Below are 16999 nucleotides of genomic sequence, written 5' to 3' on the forward strand. Positions count from 1 at the left end.
TCCATAATCCAGCACAGACAGAAAGGTTGCAGACACTAGTCTCTTTTTGGCCTCATAGGAAAAACAAGACTTGTTTCTAAAGAAAAAACCTAATTTTATTCTTAATTTTTTCAAGAGTTCCACAATGTGTGGTTTAAAAGAGAGCGAATTGTCAATTATAATTCCAAGATACTTATACTGCAACACAGATTCAACCTCCGTCCCCTGCAAGGTGGTGATAGGAGGAAGGTTCAAGACCTTGGCTTTTGCTTTCGAGAACATCATTAGGTTTGTCTTGGCAGCATTTAAAACAAGTTTCAAATCACACATGTTGGATTGTACAATGTTAAAAGCATTCTGGAGCTGACAAAGAGCCTGCTTCGGGGTGGACGCAGAACAATAAATAACTGTATCATCAGCATAAAAATGCAAATTTGCATTCAAAACATTGTTATTAAGACTGTTAATGTAAATAATAAATAACAATGGTCCTAAAACAGATCCCTGTGGCACACCCTTGGATACCGGAAGAGATGTTGAAGTTAAGCCTTCTGCCCGCACACACTGTGATCTGCATGAAAGATAATTCTTGAACCAACAGACAGCCTTACCTGAAAGACCGATACTAACAAGTCTTTGTAACAGTAAGGCATGATCCACTGTGTCAAAAGCCTTTGACAAGTCAATAAAAAGTGCTGCGCAATGCTCTCTATTGTCTAAGAAGTAAATAAGATAATTTACTACTTTTACATATAGGTAGGTAGACCTTCTGTAAACTATAACACTTTGTTTTTTAAGTAAAACACAATACTTTCAAGTACATTCAGAACATTGGAAACACTGACTATTAGAAAACATCTCTCTGTTGCTTCAGAGGCCATAACAGACTTTGTTGATTTACCAACAGTTGATTTAAAAAATCTAATCAATTTCAGTCCAACTCTCTCAATAACCTTGGCCAAAACAATAAACAGTTCAACATAAAGTGCCAGTTGCACCAACAACGTAATAAATAGTTCAACATAAAGTGTACCATTTAAAATAAAATAAAAAAGTGCGATTGACCTCAATCCCTCCTATTCTTCCAATATCCTGATGAAAAATAAAATCTCTCTGTTTCATAGGCCACTGTTTGATCAACGCGAATTGGGTGTGGGTCCTTGTACTCCGAGTCGGGCTAACGTCCACGCTAGCTTCCACGCTAGCTGCTATATGTTTTGCATTGAGGTGATACTTGAGGCTTGATGTGCTGCGGTGATATGCGAATTCCTTTTTGCATAATTTGCAAACAACCGTGCTCTTATTGACGCTTCCATCCGTCCGTTTTTTAAAACAAAATGTCCCATCCACGGGGCCAACCAAAGCGGTCTCATCAGCTTCTTCGTTCATGTTTGACTATTGTTCACTGTGGTTTGTTGTTGTCTGAAGTCACGAACGTTAGTTGGTGCTCCAGTATAATCGGTACCCCTGAAACTCATCCAGTGAGAAACATTCCGCGGTGCAAAAATAAGTTTGATTAAAATGCGTTAATCTTTTTAACGCGTTAATTTTTGTGGAATTAATTAATCTTAATTAACGCGTTAAAGTCCCGGCCCTAATAATAATAATACATTACATTTATAAAGCGCTTTTCCTGGTGCTCAAAGCGCTTACAAGCAAGTAAAACAAAAATAAAAACAAAAGTAGAAAGTGCTAAGGTAGGAGGAATAAGGGCAACAATCACACTTATTCATTTATTAATGTGTTTAATCAATTCTGGCTAGGACAACCACACAAACGGCAGCAACTTTCCCTCTGCTTCATTCTTTTCTCCTGTTCAACAGGCTTATTATCTGATTACCAGCTCTGATTCATTTACAAATTATATCTGTTTTCTTCAGAATCAGAATCTAATCACACTTCTTTTCTAAAACGGAACAAGGAACACAGTGCCCCTTTCACACCAACGCGGTTCCCGTTCTAGTTCCGTGCTAGTGCTCTTTTGGTTCGGAACCGGTTCTTCTTTTCAGCCCCCAGTTCCATCCCCTGAAGACAAGGAATGTGTAGAAATGTGCAGCCCAATGAAAGAAGGAAGCATAAAGCTTGTCAATTCCTATAACCCGTGCAAAAATCTTCACATTGAAACTTGACAGACAATAGCAGGGACGGCTCATAGAAGGGAAGTATGGTGTGGTGACTTTAATGCTCACAACAGCCTATGGGGAAGCAGTCAAACAGACAGTAATGGGGATATTGTAGAAAAAATGTTAGAGGAAAGATCATTGTTTTTTTTGCCTTAATGATGGACAAAAAACCAGAATAGACGTGAATAGGGGGACACAATCATGTTTGCACCTCACACTTGTGACGGATAGTTTAGTTAAATCGTGTGAATGGTATATAAAAAGTGACTGTACCATAGGAAGTGATCATTACCCAGTTTTCACTATCATCAACACAAATAGGATGTGAGTATATTTTCCAGGTGGTGCTTTGGTAAAGCAGACTGGGAGAAATGTAGACTTTGCCGTAAGGAGTCAGCACAATTGTTTGCATTAGAAGGAAGTATAGAGGAGTGCTCAAATCAAATCACAATGCACATTAAAGAAGCAGCAAATAAAACTATACCAAAAAGAACAACAGAGGGTAGGAGGAAAGTGGTGCAGTGGTGGAATGAGGAATGTAGCAGAGCTATTAAAGAACGAAACAAGGTATTCAGTAACTACAGACCCATAGCATTAACATCACACTTGTGTAAATGGATGGAGAAGATGATAGTGTATAGACTATCACATGTCTTAGAACAAAGAGGGTTACTGAGTGGAACGAGTGGTGTCATAAATGTTGTATTTAATATGTTAATATATTGTTTAATGTTACACTTCACACAAGTCACGACTATTTGCAGTTAATGTCGTTGCCGTGTGTAACGTTAGTTTATATGTGCAGTGCTTCAAACAGTGTGCTCTAAAGGCATTTTATAATGTTATAATTTGTTTGCAGTTCATAAAGTCACCACTAGGAGTGCTAATGGTATTGTTATCTTTAAGTTCGGCGTTCTTAGCCTCACTTCCGGTTTACGGTATCGCCACTTCCGGTTTAGCGTTAGAGAAACGGCATGGGGCCTTTCTCACTTCTCTTATTTTTAATTTCCTCGCTCCTCGGTCTCGGTCCCACCGGAAGTTGATTTGTCTGCGCCATTTTGAGTAGCGTCCCAATGGCCTTATTTTTGTCGGAGGAGCGAGGAGCGAGGAGAGATAATGGAGGAGCTATAATCGAGGAACCACCAGACCATCCTCCGATGAAATCCTCAGACACTCGCCCCACCCCCTTACTGTGTATCGCTCACTGATTGGACGATGCAGTGCATGCACTGATGTGATGCTTCTTGACATGAGAGCAGTTTCCCAGCGGAGTGAAGAAAATGCATGAACCTCACGGGAGTCACTCCTCAGTTTATACTGTCTTTTCTGTCAATTAATGTATCATTTAGTTACAAATATGTGATATATCTGAACAACAAAGTGGTCAAAAATCATTTAATTCATTTTTTGGAAACATTTTCATGATCGCTTTTTTCGTTTTACATTTTCATTTATTATCATTTCCATTCAGTCAGTCATTAAGTGCTATTTAAAATGTTAATGTGCTACATATCCAAACAAACAAACAAAGTTTGCAATCCAATGAATGTTAATCTAACTGGGTTTTGATATATAACATATCTCTTTTTCTTCTCTCAATTATTTTATTTATTTTGTGCACTCTAATCAATATTAATCAAACTATTGTTCGTTTATACATTTTAAGAATGGCGTTGATGATACAAATGTTTGTGTCAGTAAATGTGTACTAACAGAGGCGGGGGTGTGTGTGGAAATAACGGGGACAGAGCTGGCTGCTGTCAGACGATCAGCTGTGCAGCGTCATCACAAACGGACGTCGCTTCACGTGACGCTCCGGAGGAAAGGACGTCCCATTGCTCTTAAAAATAATTTCCCTGCTTCTCGTGGTTTCCTTACGTCCCTCCATGCTTCCCTGGTGGGAGGGACTAGTCAAAGGGAAACGACACAAGTGAGGGACGCAAGGAATCCATTTAACCGAAGTGAGAAAGGCCCATGGTCCGAGAGAAGAAGAAGAAGAAGACCACAGACGACAGACACATGGCAGCAACTTTCCCTCTGCTTCATTAATTTCTCCTGTTCAACAGGTTAGTAGTGTGTACACAGATTATGTCATATTTCGATCTAAGAAGTGTGTTGGAAACTGTTTTATGTGTAGTTTAATGTCATTCTGTGAGCTACGCCACTAGCGTGTGGCTCATGGCTAATGGCGTCCGCTAGCTTCTTTAACACAGGCTGTTGCTCCCTGAATAATGTAGGGCTCTACTATGTTACTATGTGTAATGCAGGGCTCAACGCTAACTTTTAAAAGTGGTTGCCAGGCTGGCAACCAGGCATCAGCTTTTGGTTGCCAAAACTGAAAATACAGTTGCCATTTTTAGTCACCTTATATTTTAATAAAATGTGTTTAATAAATTCTGGCTGGGACAACCACACAAACGGCAGCAACTTTCCCTCTGCTTCATTCTTTCTCCAATTCAACAGGCTTATTATCTGATTACCAGCTCTGCACAGCAGAGAGAGAGAGAGAGAGAGAGAGAGAGAGAGAGAGAGAGAGAGAGAGAGAGAGAGAGAGAGAGAGAGAGAGAGAGAGAGAGAAGAGAGAGAGAGAGAGAGAGAGAGAGAGAGAGAGAGAGAGAGAGAGAGAGAGAGAGAGAGAGAGAGACCTGTCCCACCTCCCCATTTTATTTTGAGTTGTGCATTGTTATTTGTGCTTCAGAAACATTCCACTTGAACTTTATATTTTAATGAACTTAGTAGTAATTATTGTCCTATATTTCTTTCCGATTTCACAGCTGCCTGGGCCGAGCAGCCCAGGCAGCCTTCACCAGAGCCATCACCAAGGACCAGAGGACCAGCATCACTACAGCGGCCCCCACCTCCATCTGTGAATGCCACAAGATTAAGATACACCTCTGTACAAAGGTCTCCACCACAGCCTCTGTAATCCGGACACTTAGACTTGAAAACAGGTTAGTTACCAGTTTTTAGCTCTGCATAATTCATGATATATCAGTGCTTATCAGAATCAGAATACCTTTATTAGTCCCACAGAGGGGAAATGTGCAGCGTTACAGCAGGAAAGAGCCACAGACAGCTTAGTGTTGCATATCTTACATGCGTTACAAACAAGTACTAAGTTATAATATAATAAACAATATGCTAAAAAAAGATAAAAACTACAAAAGTTACATAATTTTCAAAAATACAGATCAAAAACAAATCAAATCTACTAATCAAATCCTGTAGCAGTTCTTAGAATTTAGTAGCCCGGTATATATTACAGTTATTAAATATGGCATATGTATATAAAGTATATATTGCACATAAAGCACATATAATATTAATATAATTATATCTGTTGTGTGAAACGTATTCCTTACTGTAATTTAATCGTTGGCAAGTTGCATACTATAACTTTAGAGATCCTGCACAATTTACTGTGGTAAACTTACTTTTATGCAACACAGACACTGACCAATATCTTTGTTGTTTATCTGAAGGACTGAGAAACAAAGAGGTGTAGGTGGAAGGCCAAGGATTTTCAATGAGGCACAGGAAGCAGCAGTTACAAACTGGGTTTTGACAAACAATGCCATCACACTTGGAGAGATCCAAAGCATAGTAACTATGTGCTGAGATGCATGTTGCACAATGTTATTTTTGAATAAAATATGAGTTTTTTTCAACAACTCATTTGTATTTCTTCATTTACCGTATTTCTGTATACTCAAGCAATCTTTCTCTGCAGAAACCTCTATGTACAGAGCATAGCCCATAACAGATGAAAGTGCTTTAGATTATGCTCAGCAGTGTGTAGTTGGGTGGTCAAACAATCTAGTATTATGAATGAAGTGTGTTATATTTGGTGCAAAAGTTTGCATTTGGTAAGTGTTTATGTCGTTTTGAGTGCAGTTCTTCACTTAGCAGGAGAAATTAAGTGTTTTGCAATTTTGGGTGTGTGGTTTTGTGAATTGTGTTGTGAATAGTGTTCTGAGAAACTGAGCAATTAAAAAAAAAATGTGTGTTAGCAATCGAGAAAAACTGTAAGTGCTGTTCCAAAGCAACAATGTGGAGCGATGTGGAGGGGGAGTGGGCTATCAAGCCCTCAAACAGCGAGTCTGCATCGGTGCTGACTTGAGACCTGCTTGAGACCGGTCTCCACCTGACCGGAGTCAACGCTGTGTGTGTCCGTCAGGAAACAAGCTGTTAACAAGTAGTTCCAGCAAACATCCACTGATAAATTGCGATGTTAACAACCTCATGATAACCTCATATTTTTTTAACTTAGGATCATACGTGTTTAGTCTAGAAAAGGGTAAATGTGTGCATTTTATTATAAAGTTGTGTACATTTACAGACTGTTGCAACAACTAAGAAGCTTATAAACATCAGGTTTAAAACTAAAAGAGACACAATTAAAGATGTTTGGAGTTTTATTTTAGTTATTCATTTAATTAGTTTGTTTAAGAGATGCTGATTTGAAACCGTTGTTACATACAGTTACGGCATTTCCTGTTTCTGCCGGAGAGAGGGGAGTTTGTCCCAAAGCTTGCCGCTGTATTTACTCCCTCCATCTGACAGGAAGGAGCCTCGTTGAGCTGCGAGTGTCACTCCACGTTGTTCACTCCGTCACGGAGGGGGATTGTGTAGGGGTAGGATGTAGGGCGTGGTTTGGGATTGGGCCTTCGTGTGGCCGGTCTTTTTTCTTCTTTGTCTGTGATTATTTGACAGATAAGAACCACACTACTGCATTAGCGGCTGCTGTCGCCCTCTGTCAGCCGTCATCGCAACTTAAATGATGACGTTAAACAATTTTTTTTAAAGGGCCGGCCGGCCGTCAAGGGCCCTTGACGACCGGCCGTTCTGTGGTTCTCCAGATTCTACAGATGGCCAGTCTGCCCCTGGGCATCACTACTGCATTATTAATGCCACCATGCCAGTCGTGGAGGGTTATTTTGCCAATGAGGACACCCGCCCTGACTTTTGGCTGGGCAGGGAGGCCATCCAGCAGCTCCTAGTGGCGCTGAAGACGGAGAGGCAACACAGATGGGGGGGCCACTCTGGAGGCCCTGGTGTTTCTCTTTTGGATTGCCAGTGACTCCGCTTACAGAACGGTCTCCCGTGCGTTCGATGTGCCTCTGCCGTCCGTCCACCGCATTGTCCACAGGATGGTGGATGAGGTGGTGGCCGTCTTGCCCCAGTTTGTCCGTCTCCCACGTGCGGAGGACTTGGCGGTGTTTGGTGAGGGTTTTGTCCAGTTGGCTCACCATCAAGCCTTTTGCAAGGCAGCGGGGGCAATTGACGGCTGCCACATCCGCATCAAATGCCCAAGTGGCCCTGATGGTCCAGACTACTGCAACAGGAAGCTGTTCCATTCAGTTGTGTTGCAGGGAGTCTATGACCATCAGGGACGCTTGGTGGACATTTGTGTGGGTTACCCAAGATCGGTGCATGATGCACGGATTCTGAAGAACAGCTCCATATACGCTAGGGGGACTTACCCTCCACCAGGGTATTTTATCTTAGCTGATGGTGGCTACCCGTGTCTACAGGAACCCCTGGCCCTTATCACACCATATAAGAGGCCAGTGAGAGGCATGGCAGAACAACGGTTTAATTACCATCACTCCAGGGGTCGCTCAATCATTGAGCGGAACTTTGGGGTGATGAAAACCCGCCTCAGGTGCATCTTTTTAGAAGCACTTGAAGTACTTCATGAGTTTGTCCCCAAGGTAATGAATCATTCTAATGTTTCTGTCGCAAATTAGTTAATTAAAATCCTAATATCCTTATCCTGCTATACTAAGACTGTCTTAATGCCTAACAATTGCATAGTCACATACAATACTATGCATCATGTAAGTAATTCTAGAACCCTGAAGGCAGGAGAGACTGAAAAGAGTCAAGGGAAGCTCATAAAAGTTAACAGCATTTAATTACACAAAAGATGTGGTGGTGTACAAAATGAAATTGCAAGCGGAGACCGTCTCCCCATCTCCCGTCCGCCCAGGTCAGCAGGTAGAAGGGCCCAATCCTTGGCTTGCCCTTCCTGTTGTCATCTGAGGTATTCTCCTATTGGCCGGCGTCGTGGGGGGCGGTTCCAATGCAATTCCTGCCTTTTTATGTTGCTAAATTACATCATTCTGGTGTCTGTGGTTATTTAAACATTCCCTAGTCAACGTTATTCAGTGGCAATAAGTGCTAATCCCAGTGTGCTCAGTGTCAGAGTCCTGCACGGGTCTGATTTTCAAGACCCGCTCCCGCCCCGCACCCGCGACGTGCGATACCGAACCAGCCCCGCTACCCGCACATATTGCCAATTAGTTCCGCAACCCGACCCGACCCGTCGGCACAGGATCCGTAACCCGACCCGAACCCGCATATATATGAGCAGTGAAAACGTGCAATTATTAACACACCCAGTTGCATATTTGTCTCAAAAAGCGGGGGATGTTAGTTATTTTCTCCATCTAGGATGACACCAAACGCCTCCCAGACGTTGGATTTCGCTCTTGAGGAAGTGTTATTGAAAATGCTGTATTCTCCGCTAGAGAGCTTCACCTCAGCCATTTAAAATGTGGCGCGCTCAGAAGCAGATTGATGCGCTGCAGAGGTTATGATTATGCGGGGTCCCGCGGTGGAGAGGTCTGAGGATTTAAACATTAAACTAAATTATTATTATTTTAATATTTATTATGCAACACCCGTGACCCGACCCGCATCATCTTTGTTTACCCAGAACCGAACCCGGAAAAAAGCGTTTGAAACCTTTTTTGCGGGTCACTCTACCCGACGGATGACCCGCAAAAAAGGTGATTCGCGGGTGGTATTTTTTCAAACGCTTTTTTCCCGATGCAGGACTCTGCTCAGTGTACAACATCACATGTCAATTCACCTTTTATTCACGGTTTGAAAACGTAGCATTTCGCCACATGCTAATGCTAACCGGAAGTGAAGAATTTTCAGAATAAAAGTGTTAAATTAATAGTTAGTGTGAACTTCCGTTTTTTTCAGAATAAAACAGATTTAAATTAAATAGTGTATTTAATTCAAATTATGCCATCTCAACATTGATTTTATTTCTAACAATCAATGTCCTTTTTTTGCTCTGCCTTGTGCACAGGTTGTGACAGACTAGACTCTAACAGTTACTATTCTATTCAGACGTTTACAGTAACTTTGGATAATAACACGGCAGGTTTAATAAATGGAGCCTCTCTTTTCCTCTCTCCCTCTCCTGACAGCCCGTCTGTGTCTCATGCAGTTCGCTGATCCAGTGAATGAGTGACCTGACACGACAGTAAATAATAAAAATATTTATAACTAGTTTAGCTAGTTCCAGGGGTAGATACGATTGGTAAATGTGATAGGTCTTTACCTTAAACAATTTCAAATATTTCTAGTCACTTGACTCAAGTGACTTGAGTCATCATCAGTGTTGGGACTGTTACTGTAACGCCGTTATTTTTGGCAGTAAATATAGTCTAACGCATTTTTTTAATTCAGCAACTCAGTTACCGTTACTACATGGTGCGTTACTCCGTTATTTTTTTTATATAGTCTCTGCTCCCAGACGTTGGTGAGCGGCGCCAACAGGCGAACAGAGATGAGAGCTGTACTTAAGTAAAGTACTTGAGTAAATCTACTTAGATACTTCCTGTGTCACATGCGGAGACACGCTAGCTGTGTCCCAATTCAGAGGCTGGGTCCTCCTGAGGACCCAGCCTCCTGAAGATCCAGCCTCGCAGTCCGCGGAGGACCCAGCTTGGGTCCTCCGCGGACTACGAAATGAGACGGTCTACGGAGCATGTCCTTGTACGTCACCGGCAGTTACCCCTGCATTTTGCCGCCCCCGTCACCTAGCAACCAGCTGCAGTCACAAGTGCCGGTGTCGGTACCAGATGTGTTCGGGGTACCATATGTGTTCGGGGGCCGTCTCTTACCAATGACGTCACGCATTGTACGCATTGTGATTGGCTGTACGGTAATTTACCCAGGGGTGCTCGGGGGCAAATCACATCTACAGATCATGACGAACCGAATTGAATTATTCCTATGCTCCTAGCGTGTGAAAATGTTTGTGAAAAACATGTTAAAAAAACATGAAAACGGAGCAATGGCTGTACGCCATTGGCTGTACGGCAACTCAAGAGGACCATCATACACGGTCAAATTCCGAACATTTAAACATAGCCTACACTTCATTCTTTACTTTGTCCGTTATTATATATAGAAGATGAACTACCTCTCTGAAAGGTCCCAATGTGTTAATTTTGATGGGCTGTCTTCTGAGTGGTTAAACATCACTAAAGATTTTCTGACTTCTGACTGCTTTGGATATATAATTACACCACAATAAGGTTTTACTATCACAGTGCACTGAGATTTGTGACAAACTGTAAAGCACTTACGCATCACTGTACACTGTAAACCAAGGCGGTTTTGCCATCACTTACTGTACTGAGGCTCAGTCACTGGTACATTTTCATTTACAAAGCCATGTTGGATAAAGTACCATCTTATATCTGCTCCCTGATCTCTCGGCAAATTGAAAGTACTTATTGCCTGAGATCTCATGCTGTGGTTTTATTAAATGTGCCAAGTGCTAGGACTGTCTTAGGGAAGAAAGCTTTTAGATGTGCAGCTCCACTAACTTGGAACAGTCTGCAAAAAGAATGTAAAATTACCAAGCTGGTACCACTACATGTTTTTAAAGCTCGGTTGGATGCTCCACAGTCAGATGCTGTTGGTACCTGTACATGTGGATAGATATGTAAATTGTAATCCCTGTATTTTTTGCTGTATGATGTCCTTTTGTTGTTCTGTTGTTTATGTTTTTATGTCTTCATGTGGAACCTACTGCTGCAGGTCTCCCTTGAAAAATAGATCATTGATCTCAATGGGATTTTACCTGGATAAATAAAGGTTTTGAATTGAATGCCGAGCATTAACTGCAAGTCACTCAAATGCATAAACTGGAGAATAATTATGTTACAAGTGTTACAGAAAACATATCCAAGTGTAACAAACATCCAGTATTAACCTTACTGTTTTTTTACTAACAGTAACCAACTAATAATTTTCATGAAGTGCATATTTATTCCAAACTCACAATATATATATATATATATATATATATATATGTATATATATATATGTATATGTATATGTGTATATATATGTATATATATATATATATATATATATGTAATAAAACATAATGCACAATGGTACACAGTATCCAAACTCTTTAGGCACTGGTCAGAGGCATTCATGTAAAGCAGATCACCAGAATCCAATACTGGTAAAAACGTTGCAGAGATCCAATGTTTCCTTGTCTGAAAGGAGAAACCTAATTTTAAAACAACATTTTCAGTGTGTGACTTGAAAGATAAGTTCTGATCAATAATAAAACCTAGATATTTGTATGTAGTGACCCTTTCAATGTCAATGTCAGTCCCTTGAACAGTACAAATGTTGGGGAGAAAAGAAGTTAACTTTTTGCGATTTGAGAATATCATGAGTTTGGAGTTGTCTGCATTTAATACTAACTTGAGTTGAGATAAATGGGATGGAATAACATCAAAGGCAGACTTGAGGAAATCAAGACTTGCTCTATAGAAGAGGATGAACAATAAATAACAGTATCATCTGCATAGAAATAGAAAGCAGCATTTGAAAGATTATTAGAGATTATTTACATACAGTATATGGTGAAATTATTGGTCCTAATATGGAACCTTGGCGCACACCCTTTCAAATCAAATCAATCAAATCAAGTTTTATTTATATAGCACATTTATAAACGATTTTTGGTCGAGCCAAAGTGCTGTACAAATAATAAAAATACCCTACAGTAAAGACATTTTACAGCTAATACAACAGCAGTTTGTTCAGAATATCAGTATGAGAAGAAAACGACACCCTTTGTCCTTAGACCCTCACATCGTACAAGGAAAAACTTCAAGAGAAAACCCACAGTTTAAAGGAAAAAATGGGAGAAACCTCGGGGAGAGCAACAGAAGAGGGATCCCTCTCCCAGGACGGACAGACGTGCAATAGATGCCGTGTGTAAATCGAAGAGATAATACATTTGCAACATAGGTAGACCGTATGTTAGGAAATGCATGCTTCTATAATAATAGGATGAATCCACGAAGATGTCAACAATCCTGTGGGAGCCTTCAGGGAGGCAGCACGACGAGACCCAGGCAGGACCGCAGAGACAGTTTCAGCCTCGACCCGAAGTCCACGACTTAATCCAGAACTCAGGATAGAGGATCCAGGATGCGGGACCACAGCAAGAGGATCAGCCTCGACTCAAGATCACATCAAGACACAAAAGAAGAAAATTTTGGCTGGGTTAATCGGAACATGAGAATACACAGATTCAGACAGACAGAAGGAAGAACAAGCACTCCCTTTGGAGTGATTTTTTTTAAATATTGAAGTTAAATGCATCAATCTGGTGCACTTTGATAGCAAAATGAAGAGATCTATTGATACCTCTCAACATCCATATGAAACAACTGTAAACAGATTTACTTTGTCTTTATGGATTCGATTGTGGACTTGATTGTGATTGCTGCACATTATCCCTTACTTAATAAATACTTTTTTTGATAATCTATTATATAGAAAAGTATATCATATTGATAATATATAATTTATTGATAATATATAATATAATCAAATATAACAATCAAAACGAAATAAGTAGTATTAAGTATTAGGGCTAAGAAAATATTGTACATATGAAATAGTTGTATGTATTGATTTAAATTGACATGCATACGCTAAGAAAAATAGTCCGTTGTTACTGTTTGAACTAACGTACCAACGGCACTGAACATATTACATATTACCTACCATATTACGTTATATACTTCTTACCTTCGATTTCTCTTGTTCTTCTCCTCATTCGTCTTTGTTTTTCTTCAAGTTTTATTGTATTTCTTCAAGTTTTTATCTTGTTGGTCGAATGCACTTAAGCGTCAGCTAAATACAATGTAATGTAATGATCAAAAAACCCCTCTAGAGCTCCTGCGGTCACGTGACTTTTGGTTATCAGCCACCATTTTGGCAGTAAACATGACGACCGGCGCCAGCGTTTTCCTACCGTGCGAGTATACATCTCATTTTAATTCAAGTGAAATTCGGCTTTATAGTACAAAATTAATTAAGCGACCCATATAATGCACCCGGTGTGCTTTTCAAGAGCATAACCTCCTGCTCTGAAGACGATGTACCCGACTTGCGCTACGCGGACATCCACAGCTATCTTGTAAGCTTTCCATCAGTGTACTCAGGAGACTCCCTCAGAGCTTACAAAAGCTTGGAGGCTTACAAATGGTGTCAGTCCGGCTTCGTAAACAACATTCAACTGTGGAGTCTTACATCCAAAAACTTCGGCATCATCACTGCAAGGGTAAGTATTAAATTATTCCAGTTTGATAGGCAGTGTCACGTTAGCATTGTTTGTTTATTAGCTTGTCTAGCTACGGCAGTGTCACGTTAGCATGTTTGTTTATTAGCTTGGATAGCTACTGCAGTGCGTCTGAAACTAGTTTGTATTTTTGAACGTACTCAACCAAAGTGGCTGGCGTTTTTAACCTTTATTTATCTATTTTTGAATGATTGATGACTGAACTGACAATGAATTTACTGACGCGATTACTGCCAAAATGGCTGCCCCCTTCGTTTCTCGTCACGTGACCAGCATATGTGACATCATCCGCAGGAGCTCTATACTAGTCTAGACAGCGTGGGTAAATTACCGTACAGCCAATCACAATGCGTGACGTCATTACGTCGTGACGTCACTGGTAAGAGACGGACCCCGAACACATATGGTACCCCGAACACATCTGGTACCGACACCGGTCATAATTTCTGACACTAGGCAAAATATTTTCAAACTGTTTTCAAACTGTTTTCAAAACTGTTTTCAAAACTGTTCAATATGGAGTCAGATCTAGCTGTACTTATTTTGGTGTTATGTTTAAATTATTTTCCCGAAGTCGCAACAGGCTCCCGTGAAGAGGGCTTCATTCTCCCCGCGCATCTGGATAAATTGCGCAGTCTGCTCCTTGCTCCCTATCAAAACAAAATTGTTGCAGTAAGATTTGTATAACAAAAGCAGTTAAATAAATAAATTAGCTTTATAATGAATCCCAACAATATGAAAACCAAACAGGGTTTAGAAATATTTTCACTTCATATTATTTTATGTATGTAATATAAAGAAGACATCTCCAATTGCCCGTATATTTAAATACACAAATTAAATAGGTTTACTTTTCTTTCATGTCGTTTACTATTTGGGTGAGTACATTTAAAAACGAATCCAGCTGAAACCGTTGTAGCCGTTGATGGGACGTTACAAGCCATATATTTTTTTTTAAACTCATTCGTCACCGTCACCCGTTGCATCCTGGGATATGGTAGACCGCGGAGTGTACATCAGATGTATCCTCTAAATCTGGGGAAAGAAGGCTGCATTTGCGGGCCGCATTCGGAGGAGTCTTGTCTTTTTTTTGAATTGGGACAGCCTTCGTTTGGCGGAAGTGACGTATGCGGTCTCCGAATGCATCCTCAGGAGGATGCGGCCGCTGAATAGAGAGGCGAAGTCCCTCCCCTTCCGGGAGCCTCCATGGGACCCCGGAAGCGGAAAATTATACATTGAAGTCAATGGAGAGAGAAAAGTTATCTTTTGATCCCGTTTGAATTGTGCCACGAATGACACATATGATGTTTGTCAATCTTAAACAATCATTTCCATGCAAAAAAAGTCACAGTTTGTCGTAAAAATGCTGAAATATAAGACTATGAATAATACGCAACTAGAAAGACTACAAATCCCAAATGCATTCTGGGTCGCGTAAGTGATGTCATAGGCGATAATGCTCCAAGACTGGTTGTGACTCGCAAAGCAAAGAGGAAGAAGAAGACTGATTTATTCCCTCCAATAAATATAAGAGATTGCTCCAATAAATTCACTTTTACAAGATGCCTGTGTGCTTTGTACGAGGTTGTAATCACAAAAGAGATCATACCACTTGCTCGTTCTATCGCTTCCCGTCTGATGAAAGGACCAGGAGTCGTTGGACCAAACATATCAGGCAATATAGGCTACATGTTTTGCATGGAACATAGTCAAGTTAGCTACCTAGCTAGTAGCGAGCATGTTAGTTAGCATTATATTACATTACTTAGCCTTGTCATTTGTATTAGCCTTAACATGAAGTAAACCAAAATGTTAAACAGTAAGAGTAGTCATGATGGTAAGTATTTTGTGAAACATTTGAAGAGTAGCCTATCGCCCCCTCCACCAGGTGCTAAGGGGGCGGGAGGTAGGCTAAAGCCACATTAGTATCAGCGATCTTTTCTACTTAATGCTATCTGCACAAATGGTTAACATTGACCATTAAAAGATCAGGCAGTTCAGGGAGAGTCGAAGGAAGGAAGGCAGGCAGCTTTGCATGACATTCTTCTGGACGTGTTTCATTGTGATGATAGTGAGAGTGAGTCAATCTGTTTGTTGGAAAGACAGTAGTTGAGTGATTACTGAGAGAAAATTATTAAGAGATAATTATTCAGTGTTGTTACTTTAAAGTGTTGTTACTGACCTTTTTCTCTTTTATTTTCTTTACCTCACCTGTAACTGCTGAGACCCTGAGGAACATGCACATTGGACTGACCTGCTTTGGCAACCTGATTTCCACTGTACGTAATAGTATTTGGTTATGGTATATTATTTATATACATCAAAGGCACAATGCACCCCTCAGAGACACACATGTATTGAGTGTGATATTTTGCATTGGTCATGTGAAATCATCTTTACACACTAGAAAACTGTTGGAGCGGCAACTTGTTTTGAAATTGAATTTTTAATATCCGATAATAAAGTTGATCTGTTTTCTTTATTCTTCTCTCTTCCCAGCTCCATCCATCACCATTCTCTGTTCCTGCAGGTCCTGCTTGCTAATCAATGCTCATATTTTTTTTACACAATTACAAATAAAGTCAATGTATTGTATGACATTAAGTTGTGCTTCATTCTGAGTCAATAATAAATTCATTCTGCCTTCAGCTGCAAAATTATTGTGGACTGCACCGACATCCATGTAGCAGCCCCCCCCCCCAGTAAGATGAACCAAGCAAAGCTGACATACTCAACATACAGCTGTGCTCTTAAGTTTACATGAAGAATTTGTGAAATATTGGTAATAACAGGTTTAAATGATTATAAGTAATTAATTATATAATTTTCTCATCGTAGATGAGCAGACAGGGAGCAGATGAGAAAAGCAGAATATGCAGCTGCCCTTTTCCACATGGAAAAGAGAAAGGGCCAAGTGTATTTGAGTGGACAAAAGAGAAATCCCAAATACGAAAAATAAAATTATACAATTTACAGATATTTATACAAATATATATATATCCTATATACACCATGTATAATGATGGTGTATGATGTAGAAGGAAGTGTGGTAGATAACAAGTAAATATAGAGTTACATACAGATCCATGTTACAGCAAAAGATGGAATAACTAAGAAGCACGCAGTATAATAATAATTACACGCAACAATTAAATAACTGCTCAGCATCTCCACCACAATCCCAATCTGCTGTGTCCTGTTTTCCTCCCCTCTGCATAACACCCCATCACACATACGAAACACAACGCAGAGTCCGAGGGTGTTAAGAGTATGTTTATTTAAATGTCCTCCTCTCTACTGGCCAACACAGGGAGCATATGCTGGGTGTAGAATTGTTCCAGGAGGAGGAGATTTCCATGCCATGCAGGGTCTTTGGGGATGGGGATGATGATCCCCTCCTTCGTGGTCCACAGTAGCAGAGACTCCGGTCTGTGATGTGCAGCTGTTATATAATATACAATACATTTTT

General features: G+C 40.4%; 1 long non-coding RNA gene across 1 annotated transcript; it reads left to right on the forward strand.

Moving 5' to 3' along the window:
• Positions 1-14738: 14738 nt before the first annotated feature.
• LOC307028669 lies at positions 14739-16178 on the forward strand. The gene is made up of 2 exons (XR_013805065.1): positions 14739-15809; positions 16030-16178. It is a non-coding gene; the product is annotated as an uncharacterized lncRNA (long non-coding RNA).
• Positions 16179-16999: the final 821 nt, after the last annotated feature.

The sequence above is a fragment of the Notothenia rossii genome (genome assembly GCF_949606895.1).
Source record: "Notothenia rossii genome assembly, chromosome: 2".
NCBI lineage: Eukaryota > Metazoa > Chordata > Actinopteri > Perciformes > Nototheniidae > Notothenia > Notothenia rossii.